At 44.2% G+C, this 20090-nt stretch overlaps 1 protein-coding gene across 6 annotated transcripts in view; it reads left to right on the forward strand.

The window, feature by feature from the left end:
- The window catches only part of LOC137376993 (oxysterol-binding protein-related protein 8-like), a 209723-nt gene that overhangs the window by 61198 nt on the left and 128435 nt on the right, over nucleotides 1-20090 (forward strand). For 2 of the 6 annotated variants that reach the window (XM_068046068.1, XM_068046067.1), the window contains exon 1: nucleotides 11363-11519. The exons of the other annotated variants lie outside the window; for them this stretch is intronic. The gene's annotated coding sequence lies outside the window, so the exon portion shown is untranslated. Of the gene's footprint in view, nucleotides 1-11362; nucleotides 11520-20090 lie in introns of those variants that run through there. 6 annotated transcript variants of the gene reach the window in all.

Here is a 20090-nt window from a genome sequence, read left to right on the forward strand (position 1 = left end):
ATGTTCCTTTGCAGCCAACAGACACAAATTCTATGTGTGAAAGGCAAGTGTTTCATCCATTGCACCAGCCAGTATGCCAAAATATAAGATTTTAAAATGACATCCAGAGGCTGTCATGTGTAGCATCCTAGGAAGTTGTAGAAAACAGAGGTCCATGATTTCTGTGCGACTGAATAAGTAATAAGCATGGTCACTAAGCTTTGTCCCTATACTGCTCCACTGTTCAGGAGAGGGGAGATTTGACTGGAAGCTGTTGAAAGCTGCACCTTTTGCAATCAGGATGTCCATTTATTTTCATTGAAAGATAATGGCCTCCATTTTATTTTAAATGAAATTATTTTGCCTATTAAGAAAAATGCCTGCAGGGAATGGAGAGAGTTCTAATTACAGCTGAACTCACTGCAGGAGACAGCCTTCCACCTACTGGGACATCATTACCGGCAGCTCCAGCCCAATCAAGTTGCTAAAGCAGAAACGCAGCAACACATCTGAGCGAGATTTAATTGGAGACTGGGGAGACGTGGAGGTTCAGAATCAGGAAGCTTTTTGAGTGCACTCTTGCAGAACTGCTGGTCCACATCGTGACAGAATCCCAAGGAACCATTTGTAATTGTGTAAGATTCTTCAATAACAAAGGGCTTTTGCTCACCAGTTTTTGCCACTCTTTACATAGTACTACCAGGCTACTTAACCATGGACACGATTATAGCTCAGCCAAATCCTGCTCATGATTCGTGGGCAGAAGAGAAAGGGGAAAATGTTCTTTTCTTTGCTTTTCTATCCTGGTGAAACTCATGGGTTAAAACCATAGAGAAAAAGCATCAAATTGTTGGTGAGATCCCAAGTGTTTGCAAAGCTGTAGTGTAAATAGAAATAGTTTTTAAAGTTCAAGTTCTTCCACCACTTGCTCTCTTATTCACAACGAGGCATTAGTTTCCATAAGCAGACAAGGGTCCTTACCCACAAAAACACCACATCCTTGTTCAAACTGCGTACAGGCCAGTTACTGTACATGACTCACTGGAGAATACGTGGAATGTACGCCACATTCTCACCTCAGAGAACAACATGTCTCCAGACCAGAACATAACAATTAATACGACCTTGTCAATTTTATTTTCAATTTAAATAATACACAGATACCAAAAGGCACAGAAATGCTTAAATAAAACAATAAAATTAGAATTCATTGACCAGAAATTAATATGCCTTCTTGTTATGGTGATTCCTACTGAGTCTGACGAGCAACAATACATTTGGATGAAATGCTCAGGGTGTCTCTTGCTTCAGGATGAGTCATTGCCCATGAATGGCACAAGATCCATTTCACCCACTGTGCTTGGATGCTTCGAACTCTAAGGCCGGAATTTTACACCACCCCAGCGAGCCAGATGGTAGCAGGGGAGTGGTGTCAAATTGAGCGGGAGGTTCCAGGAGGCCTTCCCAATCTGCTCCCGCCTCTGTCTCTGCCCCACTTTACATTGGGTGGGGGGTGCGGGCGAGAAACAGAGAAACAGGCTGCCCACCCCAGGCTATTTAAGACCCCTAAGTGGCCACTTAAGGGCCTTCGCTTGCCTCCATGGGGATTTTACCCATGGCAAGTGGGCATCCGAGAGATGTGAAAGGCCGCCTGGTGAAACCTGGTGTCCTCTCAGCGCACCAGGGGGAGCCCGGACAAACGGGCACAGGGTGCCCGATTGAGGGCCGCCCCCGCTTCCCCAACCACCCCCAGGACCGAGACGCCCCCCCCCCCCCTTCCCCACACACGGCCACTCTTGCCTCGCCGATGATTGGCTGGCAGCTCAATGAGGCGGGACCTCATCCCTCAGAACATTTACAGCCCGGGCCGGGCGGAAGTGGGTTCGCCACCGACTTTTACGTCAATGGCCAACTCCCGTTCGTCCGACATAAAATCCAGCCCTAATGGTCAGAGCTGTGATTGATGCCAAGGGATTTTATTTTATTTAGAGACACAGCACTGAAACAGGCCCTTCGGTCCACCAAGTCTGTGCTGACCAACAACCACCCATTTTATACTAATCCTACATTAACCCCATATTCCCTACCACATCCCCACAATTCTCCTACCACCTACCTACACTAGGGGCAATTTACAATGGCCAATTTACCCATCAACCTGCAAGTCTTTGGCAATGGGAGGAAACCAGAGCACCCGGCAGAAACCCACGCGGTCACAGGGAGAACTTGCAAACTCCGCACAGGCAGTACCCAGAACTGAACCTGGGTCACTGGAGCTGTGAGGCTGCGGTGCTAACCACTGCGCCACTGTGCCGCTTTTGTTGAAGCAATTTTTTTCAAGTTAATGTATAAATTGCTATGTACTTCCTATACTTCCCCTATAATGCACTCCCAAAAGAAAATAGAGTAAGTTCCATGACTGTCTCCAATGCACATTTATCAACTCTTCAAGTAAGCTATTTTAGTTGTCAAGACAGTATTAACTAATGGTTTCTGAGCACAACTATTTGCTACTTGATGATATTAGCCTATATTAGCCTGTTATTCCTTTGAAAAAATCAATTGCATTAAACTCAATATTTGGGGCACGTTTTTCATTAAAAGCTCGTACAGATAACTGCTGCTCCTGTAGGTGGTTAGATGATGGGTCCGTTCAATGTTAAACATGTTCCATTGACACCCAATAACTGCTATTTTATGATTAAGAGCATATTACCTCGAGATTACTTAATCTAGTCTCTGGCTTTCCAAAACTTATTCAGATTGGGCCCCGGAAGTGCAGAAGGTGTTAGTTTCAGCAGGCATCAAGATCGGCGCAGGCTTGGAGGGCCGAATGGCCTGTTCCTGTGTTGTACTGTTCTTTGTTCTTTGTAGGTTAGGTTACATAGAATTCCAGTGTTTTCTGAAAATTTTCAGCTACCATCTTTTTCACAGTAACTGAAATTTCTAATATCCAGAATAAGGGTTTATCATTTTTACAGTAGTTAATAAAAGCACAGTTAAATTTATTCATTGAATTACCATTTGTATCTTTTAGTAAATTGATTAAAGTTATTACTTGGCTCCAGCCTCTCCCAAAACACCTGGGCTTAGACTTGATATTTTTGCCCAGAGCTATGATTCTGAGTTTAAATTGGACTGGGAAATCTGTCTAATTTCCCTGGATGCATCATCACTAGTCAGCCAGCTGTACTGAGGGAATATTTTTCTTTGCCTGCTTGCATTTTTTGCTCAGTAGCTATTCAAATAATTTTGAAAAACTAGGGTAAATTTTAAAAGCTTTACTGAGGTAAAACATATGTTGAGTATTTTCAAAAACAGAAAGGCTATTATGTGTTAAAAATAACTTCTAATTATACATCAATTATAGCTTTTATAATTTAAGTTTGCATTTTTTAAGTTTCTAGAAATGTATTAAATTAAGTGGGAAATGGACAAATTGGTGGGAGAGAGAAACTGTGGTCAGAAGGAAAGAGATAGATAGCACTTTCTTTCTTTAATGATACTTCAATTCCAAAACTCACCAATTAAATTTTGAAACTAACTAATTTTTCCACCTATGTTTTGTTGACAGTAAAGGTCCCTTACACCTGTGAAACAGGGAGAGAAAGGCACAAATGGAGAAAAAGTCTGTGTGGTACTCTCTGTTCCTAATTTGACTTTAAAAAAAGAACAAGTTGAATTTTGAAAAGCAAAACTATGCCTTTTTGATGGTAACAGATAGGAAGAGGAGGGAGAAAGGAAACTGGTTGTAGTTGAGGGGCCTCTGGTCTTTCAGCACCCATATTTTGTGGGAACAAGAAGGAATGGGGGTAAATGGATGGAGGGTTAAAGGTGAGGTGAGTGGCAGTGAAGCAAGATGAGGATTCAAGGGTTGAGTGAGTCATTCAAGGAGGTAGGGTTAGTGGTGAGACTGTAGGTATGATAAGAAGGGGATTCAGTAGTGGGAAAGTGAAAGGTGGGGTCTGCAATAGGAGTGGGGGGTATGGAAACGAGAATGGTTCAGGAAGGAGATTGAAAGGAAGCCTCTGAGGGCCATACTTTACCCACAAATCCACCACCGAATGCAGCCTACAGCCACTTGTGGCTATAACATGCCAAATGACCTATTATCTGCTACCCTCCTACTCAAATCGAGAGAAAAAGACAGGAAGAAACGCAGCAATAAGAGTTGGGGAGGGAAGCCAAAGAGATGAGAGAGAATAAGCAAAATAGGAGATTCAGAGCGAATCAGACACAAAGACATCAGAGACAGTTGAGAATGAAAGGTCATATTCTCTGACCCAGAGGAGATCATCTAGTGTAAAATAAAGACAGAAATTTTCACTATTGTTACAGGAGCTAAATCAGATATGTGTTCTGCTTGACCTGCGAGCACTTAGTGGGATAGTATAGCACAAGCTTTACTCTGTACCCAACAAGATTGCAATTCTAACCTGGGAGTGCTTGATGGAACAGGGTAAAAGAGTTTAATTCTGCATCTATTCTTTATTCTGCCTGATTGGAGAGTGATTGTGAAACACAGGAACATTACTTGATATCTAGTCTCTGTTTTATCTGACCTGAGAGTGTTTCATGCAGCAGCAACAACAACAATCTGCATTTATATCGCACCCTTCACATACTAAATATGCTTCACAGGAGTGTCTGAAATAAAATTTGACACAAAGCCACAAAAAGAGATATTAGGACAGGTGACCAAAAGCTTGGTCAAAGAGGTAAGTTTTAAGGAGCGACATGAAGGAGAAGGAGGTAGAGAGGCAGAGAGGTTTAGGGAGGAAATTACAGAGTTTAGGGCCTAGGCAGCTGAAGGCATGGCTGCCAATGGTGGTTGGTGAAAATTGGGATGAACAAGTGGCAAAGTGAGATTTATTGTGCCTCTAACTGTTTACTACCTTACATGAAATTATCTGATGATCCAATGTAGGAGGAGTTTAAACCTGACAAAGTGTGTGACTGGACAGTGTAAAGGGGGGCTTCGTTTTCCATCTGATCAGTATTGGCCTGGGAGTGCTCAATAGGATAATGTAGACGGACCTTCAGTGTGCACCTTCCCGATTTTCTGCTTGACTCAAGAGTGCTTGATGATATAAGGCATTCGGTATGTAGTTCACACCCGGTGCTTGTTGCTGATACTCAGCGCCTGCATTAAGAACTCTGACCTTGGTGGCACAAACAATTCACAAGATAAAGTTCTCTTTGCTGATGTGTTTGTCAAAGCACCAACACAGGATTATATTGGTGAGTTTGGAATTCACTCCCCTTTTCCAGAGAACCTCACTGATCACTAACACTGCTCAGTTACCTATACCCTGCAGTTACTGTGATAGCTGCACAGACACCAGATGTACCCTTGTCTTGCCATGTCCTGCCGATCCCTGGCTCATTAATTTGATTCCAATGTAATTTTCTAGGACCAGTTTTGAACTGCAAATGCAGTTCAACAGCAATTAGTGAGTGTTTAATTGTAAAATATTCCCCAATTGCGTTACTGTAAGGAGTGTGAGCGCCAGCTGCACCACAACTCCTGGAACGATCAGAAGTAGAACACTCCTTATTCTGGGTGGGGTTCCCAGCTCAGCTCAGCTCAGTTCAGCTCAGCTTGCAGTTTGCTTGGATCAAATCAACCACAAATAGTCCACGCTGGATTTTATTTTATTTACTTGTGCAGCAGGTGTATTCAGAATGTGGAAAAGAAATGGAAGCTGGGATGACGAGGGTAGGCCTGCAGCTCAAATAGTGAATGGGCAGCATTTGGAAGTATGAAGGTCCAGGAATCAAATGAATTGTCAATGGACCGATTACATCCAACACCTGGCCTGAACAGAAAAAGACTGTCACGACTTTAGAACCCAGGACTGGATACTAAATATTCCTGGATACAAGGTATTCAGGATATATAGGAAAGGAAACAAGGAGAATATTACAGTGCTGGAGAGACAGCATGTCCTAGAGGGGTCAAGGACAGAATCTATTAGGTTAGAGCTAAGAGAAAATAGAGGTATCATTACACTACTGGTGTAGTAGTCCACCAACTAGTGGAAAAGCTATAGAGGAGCAAATTTGCAGGGAAATTACAGAGAAGTGCAAAAACTGTGGAGTAGTGATAATGGGAGGTTTTATTTATCTGAATATGAATGGGGATAGTAATAGTGTACTGGCCAGAGGAAGGAAGAGTTTTTGAAGTGTGTTTCTGGCCCAATAAGAAAGGAGGCATTGCTGGATCTGGTTCTGGGGAATGAGGTCTGTCAAGTGGATCAATTGTCAGTAGGGGAACATTTAGGGAACAGTGATCATGGTATCATAATGTTTAGGTTAGCTATGGAAAAGGACAAGGAGCAATCCAGAGTAAAAATACTCATTTTGAGGAGGACCAATTTCAGTGAGGTGAGAATAGAACTGGACCAGGTAAATTGGATAGTTTGGGTACAGTGAGGTACATTCCCATGAAGGGGAAAGGTAGGGCATGCAAATTCAGAGCTTCCTGAATGACAAGAGAGTAAGATGAAGCAGAAAAATGGTGTGTAAGGCAAATGTCAGGTTGATAACACAAGTGAAAATAAGGCTGAATATAGAAAGTTCAGAAGAGAAGTTAAAAAGGACATGAGAGGTAAAGAGAATATAAGAAGAGACTGGCAGCTAACATAAAAGGGAATCCAAAAGTCTTCTATAGACATATACATAGTAAAAGGGTAGTAAGTAGAGGGATGAGGCTGACTAGAGACCAAAAATGGGATCTATGCATGGAGGCACTGGACATGGCTGAGGTACACCTTACGAAGGAAGAAAATGCTGCTGAAGTCATAGAGAATGAGGAGATAGTTAAGGCACTGAATGGACTAAAAATTGATACAGGGATGGTATGGTGCCAGTGGACTGGAGAATTGCAAATGTCACACCCTTGTTCAAAACAGATGTAAGGATAAACACAGCAAATACAGGTCAGTCAGTTTAACCGAATTTTAGTAGGAAGAATTAGAAAGCTTTTATAAACAGTAATCCGGGATAAAAGTAACAGTCCTCCTTACTCACATCTGGGGACTGGTGCCAAAGTTGGGAGAGCTGTCCCACAGACTAGTCAAGCAACAGCCTGACATAGTCATACTCAAGGAATCATACCTGACAATGTCCCAGACTCGGCCATCACCATCCCCGGGTATGTCCTCTCCCACCGGCAGGGCAGATCTAGCAGAGGTGGTGGCACAGTGGTATACAGTAGGGAGGGAGTTGCCCTGGGAGTCCTCAACATCGACTCTGGACCCCATGAAGTCTCATGGCATCAGGTCAAACATGGACAAGGAAACCTCCTACTGATTACCACCTACCGCCCTCCCTCAGCTGATGAGTCAGTACTCCTCCATGTTGAACACCACTTGGAGGAAGCACTGAGGGTGGCAAGGGCACAGAATGTACTCTGGGTGGGGGACTTCAATGTCCATTAGCAAGAGTGGCTTGGTAGCACCACTACTGACCGAGCTGGCCGAGTCCGAAAGGACATATCTGCTAGACTGGGTATGCGGCAGGTGGTGAGGGAACCAATAAGAGGGGAAAACATACTAGACCTTGTCCTCACCAATCTGCCTGCCGCAGATGCATCTGTCTATGACAGTATTGGTAGGAGTGACCACCGCACAGTCGTTGTGGAGATGAAGTCCCGCTTTCACATTGAGGATACCGTCCATCGTGTTGTGTGGCATTACCACCATGCTAAATGGGATAGATTTCGAACAGATCTAGCAATGCAAAACTGGGCATCCATGAGGCGCTGTGGACCATCAGTAGCAGCAGAATTGTACTCAACCACAATCTGTAACCTCATGGCCTGGCATATCCCCCACTCTACCATTACCATCAAGCCAGGAGACCAACCCTGGTTCAATGAAGAGTGCAGGAGAGCATGCCAGGAGCAGCACCAGGCATACCTCAAAATGAGGTGTCAACCTGGTGAAGCTATAACACAGGACTATCTGCGTGCCAAACTGCGTAAGCAGCATGCGATAGACAGAGCTAAGCGATCCCATAACCAACGGATCAGATCTAAGCTGTGCAGTCCTGCCACATGCAGTCATGAATGGTGGTGGACAATTAAACAACTAACTGGAGGAGGTGGCTCCACAAATATCCCCATCCTCAATGATGGGGGAGCCCAACACATCAGTGTGAAAGATAAAGCTGAAGCATTTGCAACAATCTTCAGCCAGAAGTGCCAAGTTGATGATCCATCTCGGCCTCCTCCTGAAGTCCCAGCAGCACAGATGCCAGACTTCAGCCAATTCAATTCACTCCGCGTGATATCAAGAAACGACTGAAGGCACTGGATACTGCAAAGGCTATGGGCCCTGACAATATTCCGGCAATAGTACTGAAGAACTGTGCTCCAGAACTTGCCGCGCCCCTAGCCAAGCTGTTCCAGTACATTGCATCTACCCTGCAATGTGGAAAATTGCCCAGGTATGTCCTGTACACAAAAAGCAGGACAATTTCCTTGACATTCAATGGCATTACCATCGCTGAATCCCCCACTATCAACATCCGAGGGGTTACCATTGACCAGAAACTGAACTGGAGTAACCATATAAATAGAGTGGCTACAAGAGCAGGTCAGAGGGTCGGAATCACGTGGCGAGTAACTCACCTCCTGACTCCCCAAAACCTATCCACCATCTACAAGGCACAAGTCAGGAGAGTGACGGAATACTCTCCACTTGTCTGGATGGGTGCAGCTCCAACAACACTCAAGAAGCTCGACACCATCCAGGACAAAGCAGCCCGCTTGATTGGCAGCCCATCCACAAACATTCACTCCCTCCACCACCGACGCACAGTGGCAGCAGTGTGTACCATCTACAAAATGCACTGCAGCAACGCACCAAAGCTCCTTAGACAGCACCTTCCAAACCCGCGACTGCTACCAACTAGAAGGACAAAGACAGCAAATGCATGGGAACACCACCACCTGCAAGTTCCCCTCCAAGTCACACACCATCCTGACTTGGAACTATATCGCCGTTCCTTCATTGTCACTGAGTCAAAATCCTGGAACTCCCTTCCTAACAGCACTGTGGGTGTACCTACCTCACATGGACTGCAGCAGTTTAAGAAGGCATCTCACCACCACCTTCTCAAGGGCAATTAGGGATGGGCAATAAATGCTGGCCTGGCCAGCGACGCCCACATCCCATGAATGAATTAAAAGAATGAATCTTGGAGGTTATTAGCTGGAGAAAATTAGAGATAGGGAGGGGTGAGGCCATAGAGTGCTTTGAAAAACAGGATGATATTTTAAAATCGAGGTGTTGCTTAACTGGAAGCCAGTGTAGGTCAGTGAGCATATAGGTGATGCGTGAACAGGACTTGGTGCGAGCAAGTACATGGGCGGTAGAGTTTTGGATGACCTTAAGTTTATAGAGGGTAGAATGTGGGAGGCTGGCTAGGAGTAATTTGTAATAGTCAAATCTAGAAGTAACAAGGGCATGGTTGAGGGTTTCAGCAGCAGATGAGCAGAAGGGGCGATGGCAGGCAGTGTTACTGAGGTGGAAATAGGGGGTCTTAGTAACAGTGCGGATGTGTGGTTGGCAACTGCTCTCAAGCTCAGACATGAAACCAAGTTTGCAAATAGTTTGGTTTTGACAGTTGCTAGAGAGAGGGATGGACTCAGTAGCTCGGGAACGGAGTTTGTAGCGGGGACCAAAGACAATAGCTTTGGTCTTCCTGTATTTAATTAGTGGAAATTTCTGTTCATCTGGTACTGGAAGCTGGACAAGCAATCTGACAATTTAGAGAACGCAGAGGAGTTGTGGGAGGTGGTGGTGAGGTAGAGCTGGGTGTCATAAGCATACATGTGAAAACTAACACTGTGTTTTCGGATTATGTCACGAAGGGGCAACATGGAGATGAAAAACAGGTGGAGGCCAAGGATAGATCCTTGAGGGCACCAGGGGTCACTGTGCAGGAGTGGGAAGAGAAGCCATTGCAGGTGATTCTCTGGCTACGATTAGATAAATAAGAATGGAACCAAGCAAGTGCAGTCCCACCTAGCTGGAAAACAATGGATAGGCATTGGATGAACATGGTGTGGTCAACTCTGTCAAAGACTGCACACTGGTAGAGATGGATGAGAAAGGATAATTTACCTTTGTCACAGTCACACAGATGTTATTTGCAACTTTTGATTACAGCCATTTCAGTACCGTGTCAGGCGCAGAAACCCAATTGGAGGGATTCAAATATGGCATTCCGGGAAAGATGGGCACGGATTTGGGAGGCAACAACACCATCAAAGACTTTGGAGAGGAAAGGGAGATGGGGTGATAGTTTGCAAGCACAGTGGGGCCAGAGGTTGGTTTTCTGAGGAGACAGTTGATGACAGCAGTTTTTAAGGACAGAGGGACTGTACATGAAGAGAGAAACACCGACAGTATCAGCTAACATAGGGAATAGGGTGGAGGGAGCAGGATGTGGGTCTCGGGCATGAGGGGAAATAGGAAAGAAACGAGAGAAAGATGCAAGTTCAGGGCTGAGATGGGGGTTGGGGGGCTATAAAGGAAGTTTGGCCCAGATGGCCTGGGGAAGGGAAGAAAGCAGCATATCGGATGGTTTCAATCCTAGTGGCAAAGAAGTCTATGAGCACTAGATTATGTGTTGAAATCACGGAGGGGGACATTTGGGGAGTTTAATAAGAAGAGTTGAGTTGCACTATCAGAAGAGAATTGCTGGATTGGCAGTCTAAAGGGGAAAACTAGGTTAGTTGGTAGAGAGGGAAACAGGGCTGGATTAGGGGCTTGGGGCCAAGAGAAGCAGATGGTTTTGGGGTGGTAGAAAGGAGGCTTGATTCAGAAGCAGAGAGATGAGTAGCTGGGTTGGGGTCATCAGTGGGGGGGGAAGTCTCTGGGTTAGAGGCCAGAAAGGGAGTGGTTGCATTGGAGTTTTGGGAAGGTTGGGAGCAGCGGGGTTATAGATGGTACGGGGGAAAACTGGGGGGAGGAGCGGGGGGTTAGAAATTCGTCTCTGGCTTTAATTTCAGCCGATAAATAAACGGCTAGTCCCGAGGGACCACCATGTTTAAAATGTTGGTTTTGTCCCATTCAACCCTAAAACGCCCCAGGGCCTCAAAACTGTTTCCAATGTCAGTGCATGGTTGCTGTCTTGTTAACTCAAAAGCTTCTCTTCCTACAGCTCCCCACGAGCCTGTTGTCTTATTTAAATAACTATAATGTGTGTGCTGACCGCAACTTGTCAGGTTTGTTCCAAATAAGCCTGCCCTTGCTCAGAGACACTATCTGTTGTCAGATCGCAACCACTTGCCTACCATGGTGACGCAGCCTTGGTAAGAAATAAAAAACACCTGCCCCCGAGACAATATCTTTTCCCTGAAAGGAGGCTTTGTGTTTCGTTTCTGCCATTCACGTTTAATTGTGCATTAGCTGAGGTCTTGGAGGAGGAAGGCGGTTGTAACGGCGACGCACCAGTTCCACAGATGGTATTTTTGAGTCCTTTCCGTGGTCTGACATCATGAGGACCTGGGAAAGCCACACGTTCAAGTAAGCTTCTGGATGTTTGAAAGGATGTGAATGAAGTTTATGTATCTGGCAAACAGTCATGTGGAGAGAAGTTCTCCAGTTTGTGCGGTTATTGAGCAAGGGTTCAGAGTACTGCGGAGTCTGCACATAATCTGCTGTTCGTCTAAGATCCATTTGATTGGTGGACAGCCCAAGTAACACTGATAAAGAGTTTCTATAATCTGACAGGGCCGCGAGTCAGTTGGAGAATAGCACGTAGTCCATACTTGGGTGATTCATCGATGTTTTGTATGGTAGATGACGCACAGTAGTATATCCGTGCTTGTCTCCAGCTGACGAAGGCTAAAAACAACAGTAGGCTTGCTCAGTGTAACGGGAAAATACCCAAGCTGGTGGGGGACTATGACCAAGGGAACAATTGGAGTGACAATAATGGACGTCCAATCTCTCTACACCTCCATCTTGCACCAGGATGGTTTGAGGGCTCTCTGTTCTTCCTTGAACAGAGGCCCAACCAGTCCCCATCCACCACCACCCTCTTCCGCCTGGCTGAACTTGTTCTCACATTGAACAACTTCTCCTTCAACTCTATTCACTTCCTTCAAGTACAAGGTGTTGCTATGGGTACCCGCATGGGTCCTAGTTATGCCTGTCTTTTAGTGGGATATGTCGAACATTCCTTGTTCCAGTCCTTCTCAAACCCTCTCCCCCAACTGTTTTTCCAGTACATTGATGACTGTATCAATGCCGTTTCCTGCTCCTGCCCGGAACTAGAAAACTTGATAAACTTTGCTTCTGATTTCCACCCTTCTCGCACCTTTACATGCTCCATCTCCGACACTTCCCTGCCTCGATTTCTCTGTCTCCATCTCTGGGGATAGGCTGTCCACTACTATTCATTATAAGCCCACTGACTCCCACAGCTACCTGGACTACACTTCTTCACACCCTGTCTCCTGTAAGGACTCCATTCCATTCTCCCAGTTTCTCTTTCTCCGACGCATCTGCTCTGATGATGCAACCTTCCACGACAGCGCTTCTGATACGTCTTCCTTTTTCCTCAACCGAGGATTCCCCCCAACTGTGGTTGACAGGGCCCTCGATCGTGTCTGGCCCATTTCCCACACCTCTACCCAGAACTGTGACAGGGTTTCCCTTGTCCTCACTTTCCACCCCACCAACCTCCACCATCCAAAGGATAATCCTCCGCCATTTCCGCCTCGTCCAGTGTGATGCCACTACCAAACGCATCTTACCCTCCCGTCCTCTGTCAACATTCCAAAGGGATCATTCCCTCCACGACACCCTGGTCCATGCCTCCATTATCCCCACCATTTAGTCCCCTTCCCACAGCACCTTCCCATGCAATCGCAGGAGGTGTAATATCTGCCTATTTACCTCCTCTCTCCTCACTATCCAAGACCCCAAACACTCCTTTCAGGTGAAGCAGCGATTTGTACTTCTTTCAATTTAGTATACTGTATTCGCTGCTTACAATATGGCCTACTCTACATTGGGGACACCAAACGCAGATTGGGTGACCGCTTTGCGGAACACCTCAGCTCAGTCTGAATGCATGACCCCGATCTTCCGGTTTCTGGCCATTTGAACACACCCCCCTGCTCTCATGCCCACATCTCTGTCCTGGGATTGCTGCAGTGTTCCAGCGAACATCAACGCAAGCTCAAGGAACAGCACCTCATTTACCAATTAGGCAAGCAAACCCTACCGGACTGAACATTGAGTTCAATGATTTCAGAGCATGACGGGCCCCCCTTTTTTATTTTTAGTTATTTTTTCTTTTTTATTTATTTTATTTTAGTTTGTTTCTACTGTGCCTACCCATTTTTTTTCATGTTTGAGCTTGGGTCCAGGACTGTTCATTTTTCTGTCAATTAACACCTCCTCTGTACTAATGCTTTGTCTTTCACCACACTGTTAACATACCGTTTGCCATACCTTTGGGTCAGTTATTCTCTGTGACCTTGTCCTATCAACACCTCTTTTGTTATCTCTTGCCCCACCCCCGCTTTACTTGCTTAAAACCTTTTACATTTTTAATATTTGCCAGTTGTAATGAAAGGTCACTGACCTGAAACGTTAACTCTGCTTCTCTCTCCACAGATGCTGCCTGACCTGCTGAGTATTTCCAGCATTTCTTGTTTTTATTTCAGATTTCCAGCATCTGCAGTATTTTGCTTTTATTATATAATTGGAGTAACAACATTACATACCGAAATTAATCCGCATCATTCAGGCAAATAGTGTGAGACATAACACTTCAGATCACAGAAAAAAATTTCATCTTATTGATTATCTGTAACATAGCTAATTATGCAGAAATGATTTATGAGAATGGTTCCAGGAATGACGAACTTGACTTACGAGGATAGATTGGAGAAGCTGGGGTTGTTCTCCCTAGAAACAAGAAAGTTGGGAGGAGATTTGTTCAAAAACAGGAGGGGTCTGGACAGAGTAGATATAGGGAGAAACTGGAGGGGTCAAGAACCAGAGGACACCAATTTAAGGTGATTGGTAAAAGAACCAGAGATGACATGAGGGAGACCCCATTTTTACGCAGCGTGCTGTTTGGATGCAGGATGCCATAGATTTGGGCCTGAATATTGAAGGGTACATGACATTTAGGAAGGACAGGAAGCTAGGAAAACTTGGAGGCCTGGCTTTGTGCTTTGTTAATTAATGATGGTATTAGCACAATAGAGAGGGATGAGCTAAGTTCAGGAAAACCAGGATGTAGGAGTGGTTTGGGTCGAGGTGAGAAATGATAAAGGCAAGAAATCACTTGTGGGAGTGGTGTACAGGCCCCCTAACAGTTACCACACGGTAGGACGGGTTATAAAGCAAGAAATAATGGGTGCCTGTCAGAAAGGTACAGCGATAATCATGGGGGATTTTAATCCACATATAGATTGGAAAAATCAGATGGTCAAAGGTAGCCTAGATGAGGAGTTCATAGAATGTTTTCGGGATAGTTTCTTAGAACAGCACATTCTGGAGCCAACCAGAGAGCAAGCTATACAAGACCTGGTATTGTGCAATGAGATAGGATTAATTAATGACCTCATAGTGAAGGTGCCCCTAGACAGCAGTGATCATAATATGATTGAATTTTACATTCAGTTTGAGGGAGAGAAGAGTGGGTCTATGACTAGTATTTGAAACTTAAATAAGGGCAATTATGAGGGCATGAACGCTGAGCTAGCAAAAGTGAACTGGCAAATTAGGTTAAGGGATAGGTCAATAGAGATGCAGTGGCAGATATTTAAGGGGATATTTCAAAATACACAGAATAGATACATTCCAACAAGAAATAAAAATTCCAAGGGGAGGACCCACCATTAACTAAAAAAGTTAAAGATTGTATCAAACCTAAAGAAAAAAACATATAATTGCACGAAGATGGGTAGCAGGTCAGAAGATTGGGCAGCAAAGAACAACTAAAAAATTAATAAGGAGGGAAAAATTAGAGTCTGAGAGAAAGCTGGCAAGAAATATAAAGACATAGTAAGAGTTTCTATAGATATTTTAAAAAGAAGAGTTAACAAAGTGAGCATTGGTCTGAGAGAAAGTGTGTCTGGGGAATTAATAAGGGAAAATAAGGTGATAGCAGATGAATTGAACAGGTATTTTGCATCAGTCTTCACCGTAGAGGATACAAGTAACATCCCAGAAATAGATGTAAATCAGGAAATGGAAGTGGGGGAGGAATTCAAGAAAATTACAATCACCAGGGAAGTGGTACTGAACAAATTGTTGGAGCTGCAGGCTGACAAGTCCCTGGGTCCTGATGGACTTCATCCTGGGGTCTTGAAAGAAGTAGCTAGTGAGATAGTTGATGCGTTGCTTTTGATTCTGCAAAATTCCATAGATTCGAGGACGTTTCCATTAGATTGGAAAATAGCGAATGTAACTCCTTTATTCAAAAAGGGAGGGAGACAGAAAGCAGGAAATTACAGGCCAATTAGCTTAACATCTGTCATAGGGAAAATGTTAGAAGCTATTATTAAAGAGCATCTAGCAGGGCATTTAGAAAAATTCAGGGTAATGAGGCAGAGTCAAAATTGTTTTATGAAAGGGAAATCATGTTTAACCAATTTATTGGAGTTCTTTGAAGAAGTAACATGTGCTGTGGATAAAGGGGAACTGGTGGATGTTCTGTACTTAGATTTCCAGAAGGTATTTGACAAGGTGGCATATCAAAGGTTACTGTGGAAAATAAAAGCTCATGGTGTAAGGAGTAACATTTTGGCATGAATAAAAGATTGGCTAGCTAATAGGAAACAGAGAGTAGGCATAAATGGGTCATTTTCTGGTTGGCAAGATGTAATGAGTGATGTGTCACAGGAATCAGTGCTGGGGCCTCAACTTTTTACAATTTTTATAAATGACTTGAATGAAGGGACTGAAGGTATGGTTGCTAAATTTGCTGATAACACAAAGACAGATAGGAAAGTAAGTTGTGAAGAGGACATAAGGAGGCTACAAAGGGATATAGATAGGTTAAATGAGTGGGCAGAAACCTGACAAATGGAGTATAATGTCGGAAAATGTGAAATTGGCCATTTTGGTAGCAAGAATAAAAAAAGAAGCATATTATCTAAATGGTGAGAGATAGCAGAGCTCTGAGATGCAGAGAGATCTGGGTGTCCTGGTGCATGAATCACAAAAGGTTAGTATGCAGGTACAGCAAGTAATTCGGAAAACTAATAGGGTGTTATCATTTATTATGAGGGGAATTGAATACAAAAGTATAGAGGTTATGCTTCAGTTATCTAGGGCATTGGTGAGACCACATCTGGAGTACTGTGTCCAGTATTGGTCTCCTTATTTAAGGAAGGATGTAAATGCATTGGAAGCAGTTCAGAGAAGGTTTACTAGACTAATACCTGGGATGGGCGGGTTGTCTTATGAGGAAAAGTTGGACAGGCTAGGCTTGTATCTGCAGGACATTAGAAGAGTAAGAGGTGACTTGATTGAAACATATAACGTTCTGTGGGGTCTTGACAGGAAAGGATGTTTCTGCACTGTTTAAAAATACGGGGTCGCCCATTTAAGACAGGGATGAGGAGAAAGTTTTTCTCTGAGAGGGTCGTGAGTCTTTGGAACTTTCTTCTTCAAAACGCAGTGGAATCAGAGTCTTTGAATATTTTTAAGGCAGAGGTAGATAGATTATTGATAAGCAAGGAGGGTGAAAGGTTATCAGGGGTAGGTGGGAACGTGGAGTTGTGGTTACAATCAGATCAGCCACGATCTTGTTGAATAGCGGAGCAGGCTCGAGGGGCCGAGTGCCCTATTCCTGCTCCTAATTCGTATGTTCATATGTATGTTGGATCTGGAATGCACTGCCTGAGAGTGTGGTGAAGACAGATTCAACCATGGCTTTCTAAAGGGAATTGCATAATTACCTGAAGAGAAAAGATTTGCAGGGCTACGGGGTAAAAGCAGAGGAGTGAAAGCCAGCATGGACATGATGGGCCGAATGGTCTCCTGTGTTGTAATCATTCTATGATTCTATGGTAAGAGCCCCCTTTTCACAGGAAAAGTTGATCAGCAGGAAGTTTGTTAGCTCCATGGGATACTGCTAAACCAAACCCAAGGAAACTTGTTGATTCCATTGACAAATCTCAGAAAAATATTTGATGGTCACTTGGTTGCCTCTCAGATTTTGTTTTTGGCAGATGCTGGTTTTCTGATGTGGGACACTACTCCACAAGTCCCATTGGTTCTGTAGTCGCAAATGGACTCCTCCGTGTGTGAGTGTTGACAACCTATTCCGCCATGCGGCATCACAGTGAAGCCCAATTCTTTCTTGATCTGATGTCCGTACGCACATATTTTCCAGCAGGGAACTGAAGTCAATTGTAGCTCCTTAACTGCTGGCCTGACGGAATGCGAGGCAGGGATTAAACCTTGGACTTTCGAGCCTGTGTGACCTGGGTTTCTTAGCCTATGAAATCAGTCATAAGAGGAGCAAACAGGACACAGACTTATTGCTGGTAGCAAGTTCAGGCTCCCTTCTATAGATTTCAGGAAATCAATTATATATGCTGTTAACGAAGTGGATTATTTTCATCTGATTCAGGCACTATGCCAAAGATCACCTATTTCCAGCTCCATAAGATTGTTTGTCTCAGTGTACGGACTGCCCACCTATGCCTCTGTCACCTCCAGATTCAACTAGTCCTACACTCTCCTGGCCAGCCTTTCATCTTTCAAACTTCAGTTCATCCAAAACTGTGCTGTTCCTATCCTATCATGCACCAAATCCTGTTTATCCATCACACCTGAACTTGCTGGATTGTGATCCTGCTCCCTAACACCTCCAATTGTAAAATTCTCAGCATTGTGCTTAAATCCCTCTATGGCCTTAGCATTCCCTTCTTTGTAATCTCTTACAGCCCTATAACCACCACACCCCTCCCCTGTTGAACTCGCCATTCCTTTGATTCTGGCCCCATGTGCATCTGCCCACCACTGACAGCTGTAAATTAATTCCTCTAGGTCTCAAGCTCTGGAATTTGCTCCCTAAATCCCTCCAGCTTCCTCTCCTCCTGAGATCCTACTTAAAACCCACCACTTTGACCAAGCTTTTGATCACACTTCCTAATAACTTATTCTTTCACTTAGTCTCTTAATTTTGTCTGATTACACCTTTGTAAAGTGTCCTTTTCTATGTTAAAGGTTCTGTAATATAGTAAATTAAGTTGCTGTTTTGGTTGTATCAGTTTGTGTGTCCAGTAGGGAAAAGTTATCAGCATCCTTTGCATTTATTTGATTTGTTGCCAACACACAGCAACTCGCTCATTAAAATCCCTAAGCCTTCATTTCCTGTGAGACTGGACCTGTATCTGAACATCCACACAGAGCAGGGTTGCAGTCTGATTGGTCACAGAGCCATCAATTTAATGTTTCCATAATTTGTCTTGAAACAGCCTCACCCAATGTACTATTCTGATTCAGATTTGGGCTTTGTCCTGACACACCTTGGCTGCAAGATTCTGTTCCTGTTAGTCTCAAAGTAATTTCAAACATTAGATTAGGTCTATTTATTCAGTCTGTTACATTCATTTAGACCTTTTCTTTGTCACTGACTTGCATTTATATTGTGCTGTGCCTTTGTTCTCCTATGCACCTGCTGCAGGCCAAATCACAAAATGGAACCCAGTCTTCTGGGCGTGTGAAATAGGCTAATAGAAGCAAGTGGCAATGTAACTATAAAGAAACTGTTTTTGTTCGCTCAGTTGTGCCAGTGAACTAATTTAAAACCTGGATTTGGCAGGCCTGGTAATAGCAGCAGGATTTGGCACAAAGTTGGTTTCATGCATCAGTGTCGCCAAGCCCTGATTCTATTTTGTGTAAAGAAAGAACTTGCATTCATATAGCACCTTTTACAACCGCAGGACATCCCAAAGCGCTTTACAGCCAATGAAGTGCAGTCATTGTAATATAGGAAATGTGACAGTCAATTTGTGCACAGCAAGGTCCACAAACACCTGTGTGACAGTGACCAGATGATCTGTTTTAGGTGTTGGTTGAGGGATAACTATTGGCTAGAGTACCCAGAGAGCTTTCATCTTCTTGAAAATCGTGACCTGGGATCTTTTGCATCCATCTGTGAGGACAAATAGAGCTGCTGTTTAATGTCTCAGAGAAATGGTACCTCTGACAGTGCAGCACTCCCTTAGTACTGCAGCAGAGTATAAGCCTAGATTTTGTGCTCAGCTTTCTGGCATGGAACTTGAACCCACAACCATCTGACTCACCGGCAGTGACCACTGAACATCGGCTGACACTGTAATAATGCAATTGCCTTACGTGTTAAACCAATTTAGTATGTTAAGCAGGCAATCAGGATGGGGTAACTGATGAGGTAGCAAATGCAAGAGCAACAAAAATCATGGGGCGACACAGTCCACAGAAGTTGGATCATTTATCTTTGAGACAGCCATTGATATAGCAGGAGTACTGCACATTGGCACCAGCACCACTCACATAGGGTTAATGACAGTTTGAAGAGACTGCACAGCAGAGTAGATCACACACTGTCCTCTCATCCAGGGTGCAACCCATGCATTTACAGGGCTCCTGAGAGTTAGGGCTCATGAGTTGAGCCAGTCCATGTGATCGTCTTTCTGCAACTGGCAGCATAGATCATTCCAGGCTGGCTGAGCTCTTGGCCTAACATATTTCATTTCTCCAAAGGATATTGACCTGAAACATTAACTCTGTTTCTCTCTCTACAGATGCTGCCTGACCTGCTATTTCCAGCATTTTTTGTTTTTATTTCAGATTTCTAGCATCTGCAGTATTTTGCTTTTTTATACTCTATTTCTGCTTGACTGGTCTGTATCAATCTTGCCCCATCGTTGAAAAGTCAGGGGCTGAATTAGGGCCCCGCAACTTTGCCAATTGCAGTCTGGGGCCCTGATCAGATTCAGTCCCCAAAATGCACCTTTGCCTTGTGGGGACCCATGTAAACACCGCCCCTATGTACACCTCTGGGGTTTAGATTTCAGTTCAGCCCAAGCCAATGAAATGAGTATCTTCCATCCATTTATTCTAATGCCCCAA

Source organism: Heterodontus francisci, chromosome 14 (genome assembly GCF_036365525.1).
Source record: "Heterodontus francisci isolate sHetFra1 chromosome 14, sHetFra1.hap1, whole genome shotgun sequence".
Classification (NCBI taxonomy): domain Eukaryota; kingdom Metazoa; phylum Chordata; class Chondrichthyes; order Heterodontiformes; family Heterodontidae; genus Heterodontus; species Heterodontus francisci.